Consider the following 21,442-nt stretch of genomic DNA (forward strand, 5'->3'; position numbering starts at 1 on the left):
AATGCGGTGCTGGACACTTCAGCATGCCTAATGGATACAACTTCATTGGATATGGTCATTATCATGGATGTTCAAGAGCGATGTGACCTCACATTATCACAATAGATCCCCTACTGTTCTCATCCCCTGTCTAATTATGTATGGGTGCTGGGCACAGTGCACCATACCCACAATATCTACCTTGCCAAAGCTGAATTAATTTTTTAAACATGGCTGGCTATTTTTGTCTGCTTGTTTCAAAATGTGTGACTTTGGATTGAACATCAGACTAAATTATGTTTTACCTGGTAACAGTTTAACTTAATTCAGTAATTCCATGATTCAAAGTAAGACTTAACACAAAAATTAGGAATAAAAACTAACACTAACTTAAGTCATTGCCAATCGGTAACCCAGCGGCTGTAGCCTGAATGTGGGGAGTCGAAGAGCACAAAGGCTAATCAATGTCAGGGTGGAAGCGGAGAATCCCCTGGCCCACCCTATTTGACTTAACTGCTCCGTTTGTGCTCATACTGATCCTGTGGTCTTTGTGTACATTGTAATGAGTGCTGACATAATCCTGCGGATTTTCCTGGAGGCCAAACCTTTGCCACCCCCATCAGGCCTGGGGTTTCTCCTCCGATCAGGAGGGCTGCCAGAGGGGGGAAAGACAGAACCACAATGCCCCACGACCCCCATGAGACACTTACATTTAGGGATGGTTTGAAGCTCTCTGTGATTGAGCTAGTAACCCATTTTAATCCTATTAACACTAGCCAACAAAAGCTAAATCTGCTGCAGGACAGGCAGGGCTGGGCTGGGCTGGGCTGGGCAGGGAGGCTGGGGATAGAAACTGGGGGCTGGGACTAGAGGGAGATATCATGGATGTATAAATATTGTGTAGCATAGAGAATAAAAAGACGCTGAATGAAAAAAGCCTGCCCCTTAGGGTACGGCTTTTTGGGAAAGGAGATTGGGTGGCAGGAAACAAAGAACAACAAGATGAACACAAGGAAGACACACAGAAAAATCATGAACAAAAAGCCTCTTTGTGCTGAGTCAGTCTCAAAGAAGAAGACCACCAATCGCCACTGTCAAATATACACAAGGTTAACTCATTCAGCAAACATCCATCTTGGAGCTTGAAGGACATGTTTTTGGCAGAACAGGGTAATAAATGTACAGCACAGTGCAGCACAGGAAGTAAGTCCTGTGCCTTGTGGGTGTTGGTACCTCGAGGTCGAGGAACAAAAACCGGGGAGACTCTCAATGCACTTTTGTTTTGGGTGCATCATGGGGCAGAGGGGCCAAGTATGCTGGTGGTCCTTGCCCTCGCCCCATCAGAAAAGGGAAGGGTTTTACACATCTAGTGTGGCAGCTTAAAACCCCCCATTGTCGGAAACAAGAGGGGAGTGACAGGGCCCATACAGACAGAAAGTGTTCTTAAGCCAAACAGGGCAGGATATGACTCTTTAAGAGCGAGGGGGTGAATGAACAATAACATGCATGAAGAATGGAACCCTGTGTTAGGAACACTGATACTGCAATTCCATTCTAGGTGTCTTCAGTCATCCCTCATTGCTGTGCTTGGACATATTCCCCTGCTCATGCCCTCCTTTTCCTGTTCCACTCCCCAGCTCCTTCTCCTACCGCCACGTCTCTCATCACCATATCAATTTGTCATAATAGTGGCCTGATCCGGCAGCAAAAAACTATATATATGATTATAATTGTCAGTGTGGGGTCTAAGTGATGAGATATGACATGTCATTACAGCAGTGCAGGGTAGTCTTTGACATGGGTCATTAGAGACAGGAGCCTTAACCAAAGAGGCGACAGGCCATGAACCAAAAGTCCAAGGGGAATAGCAGGCACCCCTGTTCATGGCTCCAACATCATTATTTAGACACGATGGTGGCGAAAACCCTGCTTCTTCGCCCCTTTCCCTGTGGAGTATCTCCACTGTGGTCGGGAAAGTGTGCATAATCAGTGAAGTGAGGCACGGGATTGGCTGCCGGGTGGAGACAGACAGTGGGTTCCTGTGAACCTCCTGTGAGGTCTGCCCTTCTCTCTTCCCAGGGCGAAGTCCTTTAAGTATCCTGAGATCCTTCTCTGAGATGGGCCACACTTGCGCTATAGCATACATTTATGTATGGGTCTGACCTTTACTATAATGAGTTCACATCATAACCATTGACCTAAGACAAATTCACAAATGTTCTTCACCGCTGAGATGTGGTTAAAAAAAAGGGAAGTGTGAGAAAGAGAGCAGGAGAGAGGGGGGAAAACAAGTGTTGGACATTGTTCTAGTGTACAGTCCTGTTTCAAGTGTGTTAGCTGGGGACTAATTACACCACAGCTCAACACTTCTCTGCTCTAATACAATGGATGTGTATGAGGATGCTGCCTTTAACGTATGTTTACAGTGCTGAGGACTTTAAGCACATGATCACATATTATTATATATATGTGTTTATATATATATATATATATATGTGTGTGTGTGTATATACATGTATATATGTATTTGTATATATATATAAAATTATATATTATCTTCTATTTGTCTTATTTTGATTAATCTACGTACCTGATAATATATATTGTTAAATAATGTTTTTCAAATCTCACTGGAATTCACAAAGCAGCGATTGTTAACTGCCCACAATGTCAGTCTGATGTCAACTCCTGGCATGACATCACCTAAAATTCTGCATTGTATATGTTTCATATGCAAAAGCATTAACTGTAATAAACATATTAAATATTCAAAGTATGAATACTCTGTGAAAAAAATGTCCTTGGTGACAGTCGTACGATTATAAGACAACTATCCTTAGAATATGAGAACTCATATGAAAGCATGATTTTACTGATGTATTGTATGTATTGGTGTATTGATTTATGAAGCTGAAATCACGACTTAATTTTTGATACAAAGTTACTTCTCAGTTCATCAATTATTAATTTGATTTATACTTGTACAGTTAGTCTAATTAAGAACAAAATGTATTTTAGGAGTTCTGTATGTTTTGTATGACAATAACTTGACCTGTTATTGGTGGAATTAGCTGGCAGATATCTGTTGAAAAGTAAAAATTTAATGTTTGCTCCATAATTTCATAATAAAAAGACTACAAGTACCTCAAACCAGACTGAAGAACTTCAGTTGATGTATGGTTTTGAGTGTATGGACACTGTGTGTGTCTGTGTTTTCATATTTGTAAGGACATATGGCCAAAAAGAAGTTTCTGGACCCTTGTAAAAAAGCAAACAAAAACAAAAGGCTGAGATAATAATCGTATCAAAATGAATGAATTCAAAAGCACATGCTATGTACACATAATCATTCAGACATTATTTTAATCATCACTGCTAGTCTTTCTTTAACCACTATAGTTCACATCTTATATTATCTTATAGTTCTAGATTTGTAAAACTGATACCAGAAAATCCACTACAGATAATAATACTACAGATAATAATAATGTTAAATAAAGTAGGGAAACACTATAGCTGTAATGTTAAATCTTAAAATTATTCCAGAGCATAACATGTAAATACTATATGTTCTTATGATGTGCAGCTGCATGTGTGTGTGTGAGTAAGAGGAAAGAGAGAGAAAGAGAGAGAGAGAGAGAGAGAGAGAGAGAGAGAGAGAGAGAGAGAGAGAGAGAGAGAGAGAGAGAGAGAGAGAGAGAGCGAAAGACAGACAGACAGAGACGAAGAGTGAGAAAGAGACTGAGTAGCCTGTGGGACAGAGTGAATGTGAGCCTCTGAGAGAATACCTTGACAACCCAGTGTTTGCCCTGTTCACAATAGAAGGGACCACCCTACCAGTTAAGATTGCAAATTCAACCACGGGAAGTGAGCTCGGAGGAATTGCTCTGCTATATTGGATGTGACCTCCTGGCTACAGGTATATGATAAGCACTTATCTGTTTGCACTAACAGAGAACATGCATTCAGACACTCCTCTCCTTCTTTCTGGAGCATTTCTTCCATGTACAGTATGTACCCTCCACTGACACACACATGCACACACAGGCAAACACACACAAACTCAGCACAAATGTTTACATCCCAGAAATAATATCTTCATACAATGGAGAGAAAGGCAGCAAAATAAGTAGCTGCACACCCTGCTCGTCACCCCAGCTCATCCTTCTCATAATTAGCTCTCTTGTGCCGTTGTGTGCCGCACACAGCCGCCACAAAACAAGTGCTTCATGGGAGGAGGTATTTATCAACATTTCCATTTTCTGTGTACAAAAAGGACATAAGCAGCACATTCTCCTCAGTTCATGGACAAACTCTTTAATTCAGCGAGGAAGCGAGCAGGTTTTCAGCACAGGCTGCTAGACAAGCGTATCACAAATAGTGCCAGGCAGGCAGATAGGGGCTCATAACAAGAGATCATCAGTAATTTTCAAAAGTACTGAGTTCCGGCACGAACGGCGTTCAGCGGGTCAGAAAGTGTACTTGACAGGAAATATGCATACTGAGTGGATCCTACTCCCCTGCTTTTCATTTGCATTGTGTATTGATTTTTTTGGTCCCATTTAATACAATATTATGTGTGGGTCTACGACGGCTTTTAGGTGTCTCTGGAGTGGACCCGTTCCATTGGAGGCTTAATGATAATTGCAGCTGGTAGAGGCAAGCTCAGGCAGATTTCATTGCAGGGCCATCAGGGCCCACTCGCCCACCTCTACTTCCATTCCCATACCCCCTCCTTATGTTACACACACACACACAAACACATACACACACACAATCACACTCCAAATGGTGGAGAGAGAAAGAATGTGTAAAGAGAGGAAAAAACAATGTTGCTGATTTAAAAGCAATCACCAGCCCCCTTCGACCATTTGTCATCAATAATCACTTCAATAACATTTAATGGCTTGAGGAAGGTTCTTATATCCCTCTGGGTTGCCTCTATTTTTCTTACCCTTTCTGACATTGAGTCTATGCATATGAAGATATTAACAGAGAACTGTCAGCTGCTGCAATGCAAATCACCTCTCTGCTCCTCCCAGGAGACCCTGATTAATGCCATTATTGTAATATGAATTGGTCACTGTGTGGCCTCCTTTGAGGAAAATAAAGTCAAATATGTAACTCCCTAATAACATGATACTTATCGCCAGGCTGGCTTATAAAACTGTTTAACCATGACACCAAAACACACAAATCATATTAAGGTCCCGGTCACGCTCTCTCTTGCACACGCCCACACTGAGGTTGGAGATTATTAAGCTGTCACAGACAGTGCGAGTGATAAGCGGCTATTTGGTCTACAAATTAGGCATAATTAAGGAGACATGTTGCCAAACAGAGCTGCAGATATCTTCATCTGGCCCAAATATGACAGCACCCAAATCCTATGTCTGGATTTAAAGAGACAAATGGAACTGTATATGAACTCAGGTGTTAGGGAGCAGATAGTAATGCCTGTATGCTTTCAGTCTTTCAGTCGCTATGCATCTCTCTGGCTTAAAGGGAGCCGACAAAACTTGTACATCCAGGGAGGTGGCGTCGATGAAGACTGTCTTTTTTTTTTTTTCAAAGGGCTTAATGCTCATCCCTTGTTTATATCTACAGCCACCAACAGACATGCACAAACATTAATGAGATTAAGAGGAAGCGCTGTGCAATATTTATTAGGCTAGACAAACACTTCTGGGCTTTAGTGTGCTGGGAACAGGGCTCTCTCCAGGGGCCGGCGCTGGCACAGGCTGCCCAGGCAGAAGAGGCAGATGTCTCAAATTGCTAAGAGGATCTGCCTGCCTGCCACCCTCAAGATTGCTGCTCCACTTCTCCACACAACTTTAAAATACACTTGATGTGCCTGTGTGAACGTGTGTGCTCGCATTTCTATGTGCACCCAATAAAATCCCTCCCTCCTCACAGCTCCTCTTCATTTCCACCAGTCATGGCCTCCCTAATTTTTATTTTCTCTGTGACCGCTCTTATAACTTAAAAATGCAAATGTGTAGCTTGTTGTGATCATTGATGAGGACCTCTTTGTATTGTGTGTTAACCTCCATTAGGCAGGATTACAGGGACAGAGGCACACTGGCATTTGGTCAGTGTCACAGTGACAGCACTTGCTGCTGGAATGCCCGGCTGTCACAGTCAGCTTTATCACTGGGCTTTCTCTCCTCCGAGTGTGAACTAATAAGCCTAGAAATTACAATTGCCTCCCTGCTAAATCCCTGATAGGCGGAAATAATAATATCAGTGCCCTGCTAATCTTCTTGGCTTGCCGCTTGGCATCAGCCTATTGAGGCACCAGTCATACTTACGTCTGATGAGATGAATTTAATCTCTCTGTCCGTAATGACAATAGGGGCCATTTTAATGTTATGGATGATATTTGTCAAGGTTCTGTCTTAGTCTTTTCTTGCACGTAGCCTATTTGAGACATGCTGTCAAGGTGTCAGAACACTTGGACATCGGCTAAAGCAGACACAGATAATAGTTCTTTTTAATATTTTCTTATTTCATAAAGAGGCAAAACAAGCTGTGCCATTTTAGAATTAAATCGATACTACATTTAATGTTCTTCAGAGCGATTCCATGTTAAAAGTACTGACAGGGCTCAGCAGACCAGACATCTGCCAAGAAAATATTCAAATTTCTCTGCTGCCAGCTATCACCCAATGGTTCTGGGTCATTCAGTGCTACACAATGTCCTTCAACTCATTATAATCCCAATTTGACAATGCTCAGCATTCTAGCAGTATTAATGCATTTCATTATGAGGGATGCATAGCATTATAAAGGTATAGGTGTTTTTTCTTGCCGTCATTCATTTTCTAGGGACAAGCAAAAACTCCAAGGGGGTACTTGAAAGAAAACACAAATTTATCAAGCAATTATTTTACAACAAGAGACATCCAAGGACATCATTCCGAAAAACACTTCAATCTACTTTCTGCTTGTTCTTCACTACCTGAAGCTACACTGTTAGGATTTATCAAGGTCACATAAAAGCTATAGCAGTGACCAGTTTGGAGCAAGAGTAGACTGTGTAAATAATGTAAATAAGTAGTATCCATGACGTCACCCATCTGTTTCTGAAGCGCTGTTTTGAAGCCGATCGTTGGCAGGTGACATATTGGAAACGCTGAACTCAACCTACCTGCTGACGAGCTAGTGTGAGGAAAAGAGGCAGGATTTGAGCCTCCTAGCCAACAGCTACAGGGTTCCGGGCTGTCAATCAAGTCAGCTATGTGTCTCATAATGGAAAACTCGTAATCGTAATATCTTCGAAACTGCAGCTTTATGAACCTCCCCGTAAAGTGTGAGCCGATCGAGAAATGAGCTATCAAGACTACACTCATTTTTTGTACCAGGCTGTAAACATGTTTATTTCTGCTGTAAAGATCGTCTTTTTTTGAATTTGTGTGTATGTGGTTTCCGGTATTTCCGGAGCCAGCCTCAATCGGACACTCGAAGAATTTCAGTTTTCAACACTTCCGCATTTGGCTTCAATTTTCACAGCCGGAGGTTGCCACTTTGTACCAATTTTACGTAAAGGATAGTTCTTCTTTTATTTGTTGTTGTTGAAGGGGGTTGTAAGAGGTACTTGTCAATGGTAAGTGTATTAGACCCAGGGGATGAAGGTCAGCTTGGCTCCTTTGATGAGAAATCAGCAAGAGAACCAAAACAGAATCCAGGCTATCAACCGCTGAAGATGGGGTCAACTCTACCATGTAATTTAGCTAATTTTAACAAACTGCAACCCTTACACTGCTGTCAGTGTACCTGTACATTATATTTTGAAAATGTCCAGCACTTAACTTTTCCTATTCTCAAACATGACACTTGTCCAGGGCATCCTACAAATGAAGAATTAGACCAAAGACTGCGTACAGAAACTTTGCGGTGGTTGCATTAACAATGTGTTAAAGTAATACTGTAATGGACATCACCACAAAGCATCTCTGTCCCCTCTTCCTCAATGTGTTTTACTGTTTTCAACTAACACAGCCAATTTCAAGTGTTTTGTACCCTATCACACTCACATTCACAAACACACACCCTAGCCTGCAGGAGGATCGATTGTCGTCATAGAAACTCTGTCATTAGATAAATGACTGCTTCCCCGAGCTGTCAGATTAACTTTGACAGAACAATCAACACTATGTTATTTATGCCTGGCTGACAAAGAATCGTTTTGGCTTGGCGAGAAGTGAACAATCCCACTGTGTCCCTAGTTGTCCTATTCAGGAAAGTACGCCATTAGAAGGGTTGAGTTATGGAACATTGGACTTCCTTTACTGTCTGTTTATAGGCCAACATTTGAATCCTTCTCCTATGTTATGGAAATGAGGCTCTGGGTATTCATTGGCAACTTGTTGAAATGGACTTCCTGTCAAGCTGTGAGCACTAAACTTACAGTTTCAAATTAGCCAAAAAAAAAAAAATCAGATCTCTGCTACACTGTGTTCAAATGAGAAGCTACTTTTCTGTTTCTCTTACCATGTGGTGCCAATTATTTCAGCAGAGAAAATATAACAGATGTACATTAATACACAGTGTGCACACTGTTCGAAGTGAAGAACAGTTGGGGGGAAAACATTGTTTATAAATATGATTTCATGCGTATATTGCATCAACTACATTCAGGTCCCAAAGATTTTAGGTAGTCAAAAACTTACTTCACAGGATTATATTTCATGTGCTTCCCTTTTATGTGTTAGCAAATGATTAAAAAATACAAAAAATTTAGAGTTATACCAATAACCATGGCTAAATCTTCAGTCACGTCAAACCACTGCTAGTGTAAACAAACCCTTGTGTGTGGGAACAGAATATCACCACACCCTCAGCTTTGTTTCCATCCTCAGTGTGTTTTTTCCCCCCAAACTGATTGCCTCTCTGCTTTATGTTCTAATTTGAAATCTGTTTGGCTTTCCTGGAGAAGAGTATTGTTCTTTCCTGCACTGTGCTGTTAATGAGTGTGGTTAAGAACATCATTATTTTTTAAGTATCATTTGGGTTTTCACAGTGGGTGATCTCGACAATAATCTGTTTTCTTGTTTCATATCCAGAGTGACAGCAGTGGGTGCCTCTTTAATACCCAGAAAATCATTAGTGCTGAGAATCTTTGGTATGCTGGTGAGAGAGGGAGAGACAGACATAGAGACAGAGAGAGGGAGAGAGAAAAAAAGAGAGGGAGAAATTGTAATGAAGACGTATTAACTACGGGTAATTTGGTTGTTCTTCAGCTTGAGTTTCCCTCCGCTCTGCTAGTTGGTTTTATTTGCATTGATGTTGCCTCAGAAGTAGTTTGCTTCTTGAACAAAGGGGCTGGCGTATGTTAAGTGCTTTTGAAATCACAAGCGTTCCAGCCACGAGGGCCAGGCCTGATGAAAGGGTGTGAAACACAATGTGGAAATCGATTTCACTATCTTCTCATTTGGCCTTGCCGAAGCACAGTCTTATGTCAAAGCGTCAGACACAGGGCTGCTGTGTGCATGTGTGTACATTTAACACACTTCACGCAATGAGGAACTAAGAACAGGCAGCCAGGCTTTAAGCCTGATAAATTCATGCAAATTCCTGCTATGCTATGGACAGAATACATTAATGCTGTTTAGTCTTGATATGAAGGCTTAACAATAATGGAAAAATAAAGGGGGAATGGCAGCATGTGATGATGCTACTGCACCAACAGTCTGAAGGCCACCATAGCACAAGACAAAGCCACTTGTAAGTTCCAAGGTCAAATACTTGATTTTCATTTCCTCAACAGCGCACACAATCATATAACAGTCACACTAATGTGAATGCTGTCATTCACAAAGAACGATGGGTGGAAAAAAGGGGCAAGTCACAGGAAGTCCGGAGGTCCGCAGATTGTGTATGCACAGCATTATGCTCATCTCAATCTGTCAGTGCTGTACCAAGCTAGCATCATCAATTTCTTTCCATTTGCAGAAAAACTGCTTTTTGTTTTTCCAAATAGCTAAGCTGTTGCCATGACTCTGGTCATCCATCCATTTGACCATCCATCCATCCACAGTGTATGTGTCTGATGAATGTAAATGACAACTCAATGTCTATACTGTTACAAAAGGGGCCACTGAAAGCGAGGGAGATGGAACAACAGTGTGAAAGCTCCTCTGTGGAACGCTGGCAGTACCATCTGCGGTGATGGGTAAACAGGAAACGCACACAATAAAATTATAAGGCTTTCTCGCTCGTTTTTGTGATTAATGGCAGTGATATCCGTCAAGCCGTTTCACCATATTTAACACTGCTACAGCAGTTTGCAGCTGTTGTATTTTTCCCATACGGAGAGGGGGCACAAGACAGAGAGGAGGAGAGCGAGTAGCTCAATCATTATACTGAATCATGAGCACCTTTACACAGGGCACAATGCTTAAAAACAAACAAGTGCACCCAATAACAAGGCCATTTAGCATATCAACCAAAAAAAAAAAGACCAACAAAAACATCACACTTCTGTAAGCTTTGCCCTGTGAGACGAGGACTGTTACTGGTTGGGTGGGATCAGTGAGACACAGGTCAGGCAATGAGCTAGGGGAGTCAATTAAAGGAGCTCCATCTTAATAGGACTGTGATGTGGAGCCATAGCAGTGTTATCTTGGCTCTCGCTGGAGGTGGCCAGATCTCTTTTGTGACATGAGCCAAGTAAATAAATAGCCAAATGAGGGCTCACAAAAGCATCGGCAATATCCCAGGGCACCTATTATGCAAGGGGCAGGGGAAAATTATGCCCTCAACAAATTGCTAATGATGAGCCAGTGATGTCTTGTTAAGCGACATTGTTTTCCCTCAGATCCCTTTGTGTCTGTGCCGTGTTCACCATTTAACGAGACACACACACGCACACACACAAAAACAGCCGAGCAGCTCAGCGACATTTTCCCTTTCTTCTCTGTCATTCTTCTCTGTTTCCTCCGTTGCCTTTTTCCTTCTTACTCCTCCTCTTCGTCTCTCCTTTGCAGTTAACTTGTGTTTCTGTGCCTCTGTTTTTCTATCTCCTCACATCCGCTGCCACTCAGAGGGCCTGATTTGGCGCATGAGAACATGCTAGAGTGGGCCCGCTCAGCAGGGAAGGGCCTTTTGATGCAGACCCCCCTGGGATCCCTCCACTGAACTAGCAGTACGTATCACAGATGTGACAGCTTTCATCTGACAGTTAACTTTTCCTAATTAAAGTCCCAAGTCTAATTACACACCAGCCTATCTGATATTTGTGAGATGGTCATAGCAGTTCTGGGGGCAGAGCCCATCAAAGATCCAAGCCGCGGTGATTGGGAGGGTGGGTGTTTTTTGGAAGGATCGGTGCGTTGCTTGTGCCCTGTGTGGGCTGTGGGCTCACCTGGGTGTGGGGGGGCCGTACATGCCAAATGGCAAGGCCTCATCTCATTTGCAAAGACACTGCCCCTGAATGTGGATGTGCAATTATGAATCAGGAAGAGAAAAAATGGTTAAAAGAAAAAAAAACATTCCATAATTAGCAAGGCAACTCCAAGCACAAGCAATGGAAATTAGTCCTGGTGCAATAAATTAGCCTGTGCATATATTACATGAGATGAGCACCCTTGGGGCCCCGTATTAGCAGTTTGGCTGTACACTCCTGTGTATTTGAACAAACCAGTCACTCCTTCATTAAAGGCCTGCTGACAGACATTTCTTTTCTAAACCTTATATTTTTTGAAACTCATCACCACAGTGTCAGCTGGGAGGGGTTTCTTTGTCTCCATGATACCACATGGGCTATTTTATCCTACAGCCTTGGTTCCCTGCACAGTCTGCCAGCCTTCGCAGATTTGTAATCATTGGATATTTTGTGTTCTATTTTACATTGATTAGAGTTACCCATTTCTCCCTAGCTATTTTCTCTAGTTCTGATAAACAAACATGAAATTAGAACCAGTCGAGATGAGCTGCAGAAATTTGCATCAAAATAATACAGTGTGCAGCTAACAAACCAAAATCAGATAGCAGCAACAAAAGCTGACAAATTGCAAATTAAAAGGCATGAAGTAAATGGCATTTTGTCATTAAGCTTCAGCAGCCATTTGGGGGCAGGGGGTTGGTGGTGGATGTTTGTGTGTGTGCGTTAGTGTGTGTGTGAGTGTCTCTGTATGTGTGTATTGGTGGGGGGTTCATGCCGGTGGTTATGATGAGTCTTATCCGGAGCGATTATTCATACTTGTCCTTCTGCTTGAATTAAAGCAAGAGTGCTGGAGCCAGTTAAAGCCAAATACTTGAATGGCTAGTGAACTCTCACCTTCACGCGCATCCATTTAGCTCACAAATGAAAGCCAAGTACAGTCAGTGGAAAGCCATAATGGGTCTTTCTTCTTGCAGAGTGTGGCCATTACATACTAATTTCTTCTGGAGGCTCTTCAGGAATTTAAACACTTGGCTGGAGCTGCTGGGTCTTGTGCTGAGACGAGCAGACCCGACAATGCCAACACACAAGGTGTTTGTGCTGGTCACACTCATGTCGACTGACCACAATTGTACTCAATTGGAGAGCTGCAGCATGCTGTTGTGTTTGAATAAGGGGGTGTTTCTTTTGTGTATTTTTACATGGATTTGGTTGTTTGTTTTATAGCTAGTTTTGAATCTCTCATTGTGTATTTTTTGGTATTCTTAAGCTCAATGTACACATGTATTGCCATCTAAAAGGAAATGCTTCAACTTACTTTTGTTGTGTTTCAAATGCCATCCATATTCATTGATGTTCACATGATTGTGTGAAGTATTTCACCAGACAATAAGGTTACTTTGTTGAGAAGACATTAGTTCAATACAATTTTTACAACACCCACAATAGCTATAACATAAAGGGAAAAAATTGAACTAGAATGCAATCTAACTGTGTTTGAATTTTTCTAAATAGGTACAAAAATGCTGTATTTGACAGCATGATTATCTTCTTTCATATGGAGGAAGGCATTAGTATTCTCCATTTCTCTACTAAAATGCTACTATCATACTGGGACACATAACACCCCCACCCCCTTATATTTTCTTTGTCATGCCCAGTTCATATCCCGGTGGTATAATAACTGACCATTACCTTTTGAGTATTTATCAAGCAGGTTTTCCTTGCTGAGTTGCTGTGGACCTTGCCATCCATTACCATTATCAACCAACCCACACTGTAGATGAGCGCTATTTTTTGCACCAGATTACCCACTGCACATCAGTAGCACCCAGGAGGCAGTGATTTAATTATGCAATTAGTGTGGTGGATGATTAAATGGCTTAATTAATAGAAGAAGATTGAGAATTTGGCTAGTGTAGACAATATTTCGCCAGCTCACTAGTTTATGTGGATCTTCCAATAATTAGTCTTTAGCTCTTTTGTTCAGTGTAATCCATTGGTATGATGAGTGTGATGATGGCAAGGCAGCTATTGAAAGACTCCAGTAGCCAACAATAGTTGCATTAATTTGGCTATTATGAATTTCAAGTGATGTTCTTTACACATGGCTTTTCAATATAATAGCTAATATTTCCGCTAGCAACTTATTAACTAGCAAATGACTCCACTCAGTGAATCCATAAATATGATAATCTATCATTGCAACAATTTTTACTAGCTTTGTCTCACATGCAGGCTCAGCTGTTAGTTGGAAAAGTAGGATTTCACACTTCATGCCTGCTTTGGAGTCATTAGATTTCTGTGTTCCCAGCTTTCCTCCTGTGGTTTGAGACTGGATCTTCAGAGAGGATTTTTTTCAGGTCGGGCTTTTGTTGTATTTACTGGATTAGTTCAGCTCTGAGCTCTCTAACACAGCGTAGTGTACACTTGTCCATTTGATTGACAGCCTCTGGGGACCAAGTGAGCGAGTTATTTACTGCTTGTTTGTTTGCTCTCCCACAGAGATATACGGAGATACCAGATTGTGAGGTAAAGTCGATGGTGAGTTACACAAGCCTTTGTCAATCACAAATAGTTGTGGCAAAGGCACAATCATTGGAGCATGTCGTCTCCTGAGTCGAGCAGTGCTTGCTGTGAGTGCATATTGTTTGCAGCACTTCATACTAGAATGAGAAGTCTCACGTTCTCGTGTTGAGTTCGCTGGCCCTCAAAAGCAAACGTTGTCTTGTGTGCAGAGAGACGATCCTGCCGACTAGGACGCTACTCAACATAATTGCCACCAGTGTATAGCAATTTGTTTTATTTCTTCTTTGACACAGTGGCAAGAGTTTCACTAAAGCTAGTGTTTTTTCCTGCTGTCTGGAGTGGTGCTTTAATGCTTCCTATTCGCTCAGTCTGAAAGGAACATAGTGGTAGAAGTCAATGGTTGTCTTTTAAATAGGTTCACCCCTGTTGCACTGTAAAAGCTATGTGCAGTTTGCTCCTTGGGGTGAATCCTTTTCATGGATCAATGCAGCAAATGGAACATTCAATTAATTTACTGCAGTATGTTATTGTCTGCGGTCAATCAAACTATTACCGCAGTTGTACAGTTGTCAGATATTTCAATGTCTTGTTCAGAGCATGAATAAAATAAAGTAGATATAATTACACTATTTTAATCACACATCCTCAGCAGCAATAATCAAATGGACAGATTACTGAGTGAGCAATTTTCCATTTGTTCATACAGTATTGCTCTAATAGATGCTTTAAAGCTGGATATAATTATTTGCTTCATTTTGCATGGTTACATTATCTCTATTTTGAGCCCTCTACATCAGGCATGGGGTTTCACCCTTCCCATATTCAATAAAACACAGCATCTCACTTCTGGTCAGATTGTGGTCACTGCCTTTAATGTAAAAGTCAATGTTTTTTTAAATCAAAGCTACGTTCAACACTAAATCTATTCTTTAAAATAATGACAAAGAAGGGACATTCAAACTCAATTGCATACCTATTTTTGAAAAATAGCTGTTCTATATATCTTTCTGTATTTATCTTATATTGTGTTCTATGCATAGACTATAAATCAGTATAAATCAGGGGTGTCAAACATACGGCTTGCGGGCCAGAACCGGCCTGCCAGAGGTTCCAATCCGGCTCGCGGGATGACTTTGCATAGTGAAAAAATTACAGAGAAGACAATAACTGCTATTTCAAATTTGTCCTACAAGAGAGACAGGAAATGTGGGGAGCAGAGAGTGGGGAGGACATGCAGTAAATGGCAGAGGCTGGAATCGAACCAGCGACCTCTGCGACGAGGGCTAAAGCCTCTGTACATGGGTAGCACGCTTAGACCGCAAATTGGGCTGTATGTGGCCCCTAAACTGAAATGAGTTTGACACCCCTGGTATAAATAATGGACATAATATCCGTGACGTCACCCATCTGTTTCTAAAGCGCTGATTTGAAGCCGATTGTCGGCGGGAGCCATATTGGAAATGCTGAACTCAACCTAACTGCTGTCGTGCTGTTGCCACTTGGTTCTATGCTGTGTTGTTTTCTGTATCTATGTTCCTTTAAATTGTTTTGTTTGTGTGTAAATGTTGTTAAGTGTGGACTGATTGAGAACTCCGCCTTAAAAGTGAATTTAGAAGCAATCTTGAAAATCCTGTGTTTATGTGAAATCAGTTGCAACAAATATAAAGAAGTTAAACTCATTCAGCTGCAAAGTACAATTACATGAACCAAGCTGAGCAAAGTTCTTCTGAGTTTTGTAATGGTTAAATAATCCATACAAAAGTTTTGATTTATTGTTTAAAAAACAAACTCTCCATGAAAACTGGAACTGGAAGAAGAATACTGATACTGATTCAAGCTTTCTTTAAGAGACTACTTATGATAATAGAAGAGGTGATGTGGAGAAGTAAAATAACTTGAAATTACAATCAGAGAAGATGATTTTCTATTTGATGGGGACGGTATATATATGATAAACCTTTGTATGGACTGAAAGTAGCTTCAATATGTTGCTGCTTCTGTCAGCAGCCTGTCTGTCAGTGTGCCATGCTGTGATTGAGACATCAACCTAATCCATGTTTACACTGTCCTGCACGTGTCACGCCTAGCCGTTAACCACACAGAATTAGGCCGTGTTTGACACCTCCTGCATCCTGCCACTTGAACCCATCATTGACTTCAGGCTCGAAGAGCAGTTCCAGTGCTCCGTAAGCAGTAACTGCATTGTCGAGGGCCGAAAAGGCAAAAATAAAGCGGGAGGCTATAAGGGGATCTGGGGGGGAGGTGAGTGGTGGAAGGAGAAACGATGGATGGCTGTGGGTAAGTGCCACTCCTTGAATATCCTCTCCGGCTCCTTTCCCACTCTGCCTCTCTCTCTGTCCTTCATTCTCCTCATGTCTCTCCTCCTCCCATCTCCCTCCCTCATTCTCTCTATCTTCCTCTGCTTCCCTCTCTCTGTTGCTTACTCAGAGAAGCCGCCAGTGTTTGCTTCTCCTTATCCAGGTTTCTAATCCGCCGCCAGTGAAAGAGGGGGAGAGGGACCGGCAGAACCATTAGAGGAGAGTTTATCAGACTCGCTCAATCTGTTATCACTCCTGTCCCTCTGTCCCTCCTGCTAGCCACCACCTCCCTCCCTTGTCACAGAGCTACTGATTGTTGCCCCTACCGGTCCACACACCCACACACACACACCCACACACGCATCGGCCCACCTCTGCTTATTTGCGCGTGTCTGTTCAACAGCTTTGTGCTGTGCCTTGCCATAAGTGAGAGCATATGTTGTTGTGTACACCCATCAGTGCCTTGAAACACCTGAAAATGGCTGCATCGGAGAATAAATAAAATCCCCCCATACTTTTCATCAAGTGTACTCTTAGTTAACTTCCTATACCTGATCACAAAGGGCCTAAGAAATAACACCAAATGCAGAGTATTTCACTAGAAACCAAAGAGGAGGCTCTGAGTATCCCTGAGGGCACTTTGATGTGTGAAGCGGGCGCTCTAAAATATGCCTGAGCCGTTTTGTTGGCATTGGTGCCACTGGGAAAAAAGAGGGGAGGGCTAGAGTTTACCTAAAGGATAAATGTCAGGGGATCAGCTAAATTAGATCCTGCCTGTATTAAGACATCAACTGCAGCGGAATTGTGTATGGTGTATGTGTGTGCTCCATGTGTGTCTGCTCTGGAGTGTGGACCCCTGCTCTCAGCTAGACTGCAGTCCTGGCTAATATGGAGCTCAAAATGGAAGTGGCAGAATAAGCCGTTTCCTAGAGTTTCTTGTAGTGCTGAACAAACCAGTGAAGAGGGATGGTTCTTTTCTCTTATGTCACACTGGGCTGCTGGTTTTCTTTGGCTAAATGAACTGCACCAATCATAACACTTCTTTAAATAAGAGAAATTAACATTAAAGTGATATTTCAGTATTTTTGAAATGGGGTTGTATGAGTTTTAAATCACTATTAGAGCATGGCGGAAGAGCACGTCTGTGTTGTTTCCGCAACTAGTGCAAAGACGAACGGGCTATCTGGTGGCAATCTGAAGTGCTGAAAAAAAATCCCAGTAAAGCGTGCACCTAAACCGTGATGAGTGCTTGGGTCAGAGTCTTTCCAAATTAGCTAAATTACGTGGCAGAAATGGCCCCGCCTGCTGAAATCTGTAGCCTAGCTTGTGTGCTGTTGCTCCCTGGAGTTTCTCATTGCAGGGGCCGAGCTGAGCAGCATCCGTTGTGGCTAGTACAGTTACGAGTGATTTAAAACTCATACAACTGCACTTCAAAAACACTGAAATATTCCTTTAAGGCAACAGTTTTATGTTTCTGTAACTCGTGGTTTTCAGTGAGAAGGTACACATAGTGAGAACCTAATGCAGGAAATATTTAATCTCATGTCAGTTAGTTATAAGACTCTTCATTCCTGTGATATAAAGTGCATCAGAGCTCCTTGACCACTATAGCTGCAGGCTACCTGAGTCTATCTTTGATTATGATTAGGGTTATATGGTGCAAGTAGAGTTGTGGCCCTATAGTGTGAGACAGGGAATAGGTTGTTGCTTCTACCCGGGGTAAAGTGCAGTGTGTTGGCTTTAGCCACTGGGAGTATAGCTGCAGGGCTTCAGCACCCATCACTCTTACAACCATATTTGTTCTTACCCAAGCATACTGAGGCTACCCAGAGCACAGCCTGAGAAACATGCTGGCTATCAATTTTATGTGAAAATACAGACGGGAAATGACTGCATTTGGATACTTTCTGTGGGTAATTTGCTGTGAAAACATTACCGCCAGTTTTATTAGAATTTGTGTTTTTCAAATTTCATGTCTCCATCTTGGTTTATAGGGTGAGCAAAGCACAGTACAGCAAGGCAAGGCAACAACAGGAAAATGGCTGTTGCAGAGTGACATTTTCTGCCACTTCGTCCATGTTCCGTCATTTAGAAGTAATGGCCGTGACCACTGCCACCATGTTTACATAGCAGTAGGCTCCCAGCACCCAGCCTGTGACAAATTATAAAAGCCGGGCCTCTATAGCCTGGCTGCATTTCATTAAACTTTAACTTCCCTTATCTGCAGCGACAGGGGACGGAATAATAAAGGCTGACAGGTATCTAAAGATGTATGTTTGGACTAGAGGACAGGAACAGCATGAGAGCCTTACACAGCTTTGTCACAAAGAAGGGACATATGTTGTGAGCCATAAAAACTGAAGGCAGATGTTAGTGTTTTACTAAAGCTGGGAGAGGCTGTAGACGCTGATGGTGCTTCACACATATGTCCAGCATGAATAGCTGTCTGTTGTTTCACTAACAACACTCTTCCTGCTGCACGTGAGGACAGAATGAAAAATGTATCATTTATTTGAATAAACTTACAGTTGTTTTTTGCTTTCTTATAAAATGTAATCAAAATCTTACATTTATTCACAAACAAAAATATAAAACTGTGTTAATGCCAATGTTGATGCATTGAAAAATTGTATACATACATAAATGTTCAGGGGGATATTCAGTTTGCCAAATGATGTTAAACCTTAATATATTAATAGATAAAAGCATAAATTATGCATATTGGCCATGGACTCAACAGCACAAATATTGTTTCAGTATAAGTTCATGATAAATTGAAGTTGGCTGATTTAGAGATGTTTTTTGACTGAGGTGAATGAATGAGTCAGAAAATACTTGAGGTATGCTGTCATTCATTATTAGTGAGAACAATATGCCTCAGCCTTGCTTGTCTCTCCCCGGTTGTGTTTTTGCCCACACTGAGGCCTCTCTGAAATCCACTCTACACAAAAAGACCCCTCAGAAAAGAAACTTGGATCTCAGGCGTAAGTTGGATGAGGTTTATATCTCAAAAGCACAATGTGGCAAGGCCAACATTAAACCATGTTAAGATCTTCTAAGAGACGCAGTTGATTGATTCCATAGACCTTGTTCATCAAGGCCACCAGGTTTGAACCAAAGATATTTGAAATGTGAGGAAGAAAGAGGTAGTTACTGCAACAAAAAGCAGCTGAAGCGCCCTTTGTAAGAATCTGAAAGGACCTATCTACAGCTAGCTAGGCTCTCCCGTTGAGCAGACGAAAGACTACCATGTAAATAAAAGCCAAGGGTGAGCTCACAACTTTGCCTGCATGAATAAAAATGCCCACAATAACATTACAGATGCGTACACAAATAAAGCCAGCCATTCATTTCCTTGTAATACTCAGCAGGCGCTTTCTTTTTATTCAGTGTTGCAAAAGTATATGAATTTCTTTTGCAGTTTCAGTCCAAGTAGAAAAATAAATTAATGTGCTGTCTACATTTCTGTTCATGCTTAATGCAAATAGTGACTTTGTGAGATATTGTCTGATACCGTTTCCTTATTCCCAGTTTCAAAAGAGGTAGGTCTTGTACACATTTTAGATGAGAGAGTGCTGAGAGTTTTGTGAATTTTCAACACTCTGCAAGAAAGCCTGTTTTCTGCGGTCCCTCAGTGTGTGTTGCAGCAGACATCTGCGCACATGCAGAGATAAGGTCAGACATGGCCTTCCCCGTGGGTGGTGGTGGTTGCGGTGGTGGAGGGGGATTGGCCAGCCTGAGGAGTGGACGAGGTGGCTGAGATAGCCTCCTCCTGCAGGCGAGTAGGTCTGGAGTGCTGTGCTGCTCTCTCCCCCCAGCAGCCATGTCCTGTTGGAGTGAGCCCCTTCACCAAAGCTTTGTCTGAGAAGAGAGTAGCCGAAAGGGCCCTCTGACACACTGGACAAGACCCTTCAATATACAAGCGCCACCTCTACAGCCTCATAACCAACATCAAATACACACAAAACTCACACATGCACACACATTCTGCATATGCGCATGTGTGGCACCACACGAGTGCTGATGTTGTTTTATCTGTCTTTTGTGTGATTTCGGAGCTAAGCTCAAACACAAACATTGGAAGCTGGAGGCGAGAGCAGAGCGCCATCTGCCCCGTTCACGGCCTATCAGGCTTTCACTGTCCATTTCCTACAAGAAAACCTCTGCATTCATTGCAAATCAGGGAGAGAAAAGAAGCAAGATAGAGTTATACACTGCCTGAATAAGTTTTTAAATAGTTCTTTATCTACATTTTTTTGGACTGTGTCTCAGGAAAGAGAAACAGAGATGTAATCAATAATGAACAACCTTGAAAATAGCTGTAAACAGATGGCCCAATGAAAACATGCTTTTACCTTCTGTAGCCCCCCAATATGTGTGTTTTCTAGTTTACAATCAAAAAGAACTTTTCCCTCCTTTGCTTGCAGCATCTGTTCCTGAAAAAAAAGATTGCTAATCTCCCAGTCAATACCAGCACACAATTGTGTTTCATGTTATCATAAATATAACCCACCTCTGCTTGTCTCTCAGCAGACATTTCCCAAGTCTCTGCAGATAACTCACACCATGTGTCACAAGGCATGACAAAGCCCACAGTGTGACATATCTAGACCACCAGGAGAACTCTTAGACGTTGAGGAAAGAAAGAAGAATAGAGAAGAGAGCGGTGGGGGTAGAAGTGTTAAAGAGGAATGCAGTATGATGTATAGCGTTTTTGTCCAGGTAACTGTTGGCTCTAATGCTGCTGTGACACATTTGAAATTGGCCCTGGCCGGCCACAAAGACAGACAGAGGCGCTGCAAGCACTAGCCAATCCATACTCTCCAGACGCCCGCTTGGCTTGGAGAATCCTCAGATATTGACCTTCAATTCAGTCAGCATTCAGAGTTGATGAAAAGAGATAAGCACTCTAATCTGTCCGTCGTCTTCGCGCTTCCATTTATTGACTAACTGACACAGACTTATTTTAGCTCCGGCTGCTGCTGTCGCCACACACCAATATGATACATAAACCTAATAGATGTTTATTTGAAAGAGGCTAATATGAAAATTGCTGCTAAAGACACATGAATCAATTTTCAAAAGCAAACATAATTGGATATCCCAGGACACTTATTAAATGTGAATTGGTGTGGGCTTTCTTGTCTGTCAGAGAAGTCTGCTTTCTCCCTCTCCTTGCTATGTTTTCTTGTGTGACATGTTATTATGCTCCATTTCCCTCTGTCAGTCGTAG

At 42.0% G+C, this 21,442-nt stretch overlaps 1 long non-coding RNA gene across 4 annotated transcripts in view; it reads right to left on the reverse strand.

The window, feature by feature from the left end:
• Nucleotides 1–21,442, reverse strand: part of LOC117806366 — a 41,814-nt gene that overhangs the window by 7,007 nt on the left and 13,365 nt on the right. Inside the window, exon 4 of one of the 4 annotated variants that reach the window (XR_004629654.1) lies at nt 19,584–20,070. The exons of the other annotated variants lie outside the window; for them this stretch is intronic. This is a non-coding gene — a long non-coding RNA (uncharacterized LOC117806366). Of the gene's footprint in view, nt 1–19,583; nt 20,071–21,442 lie in introns of those variants that run through there. 4 annotated transcript variants of the gene reach the window in all.

This window comes from Notolabrus celidotus, chromosome 22 (assembly GCF_009762535.1).
Source record: "Notolabrus celidotus isolate fNotCel1 chromosome 22, fNotCel1.pri, whole genome shotgun sequence".
Taxonomy (NCBI): domain Eukaryota; kingdom Metazoa; phylum Chordata; class Actinopteri; order Labriformes; family Labridae; genus Notolabrus; species Notolabrus celidotus.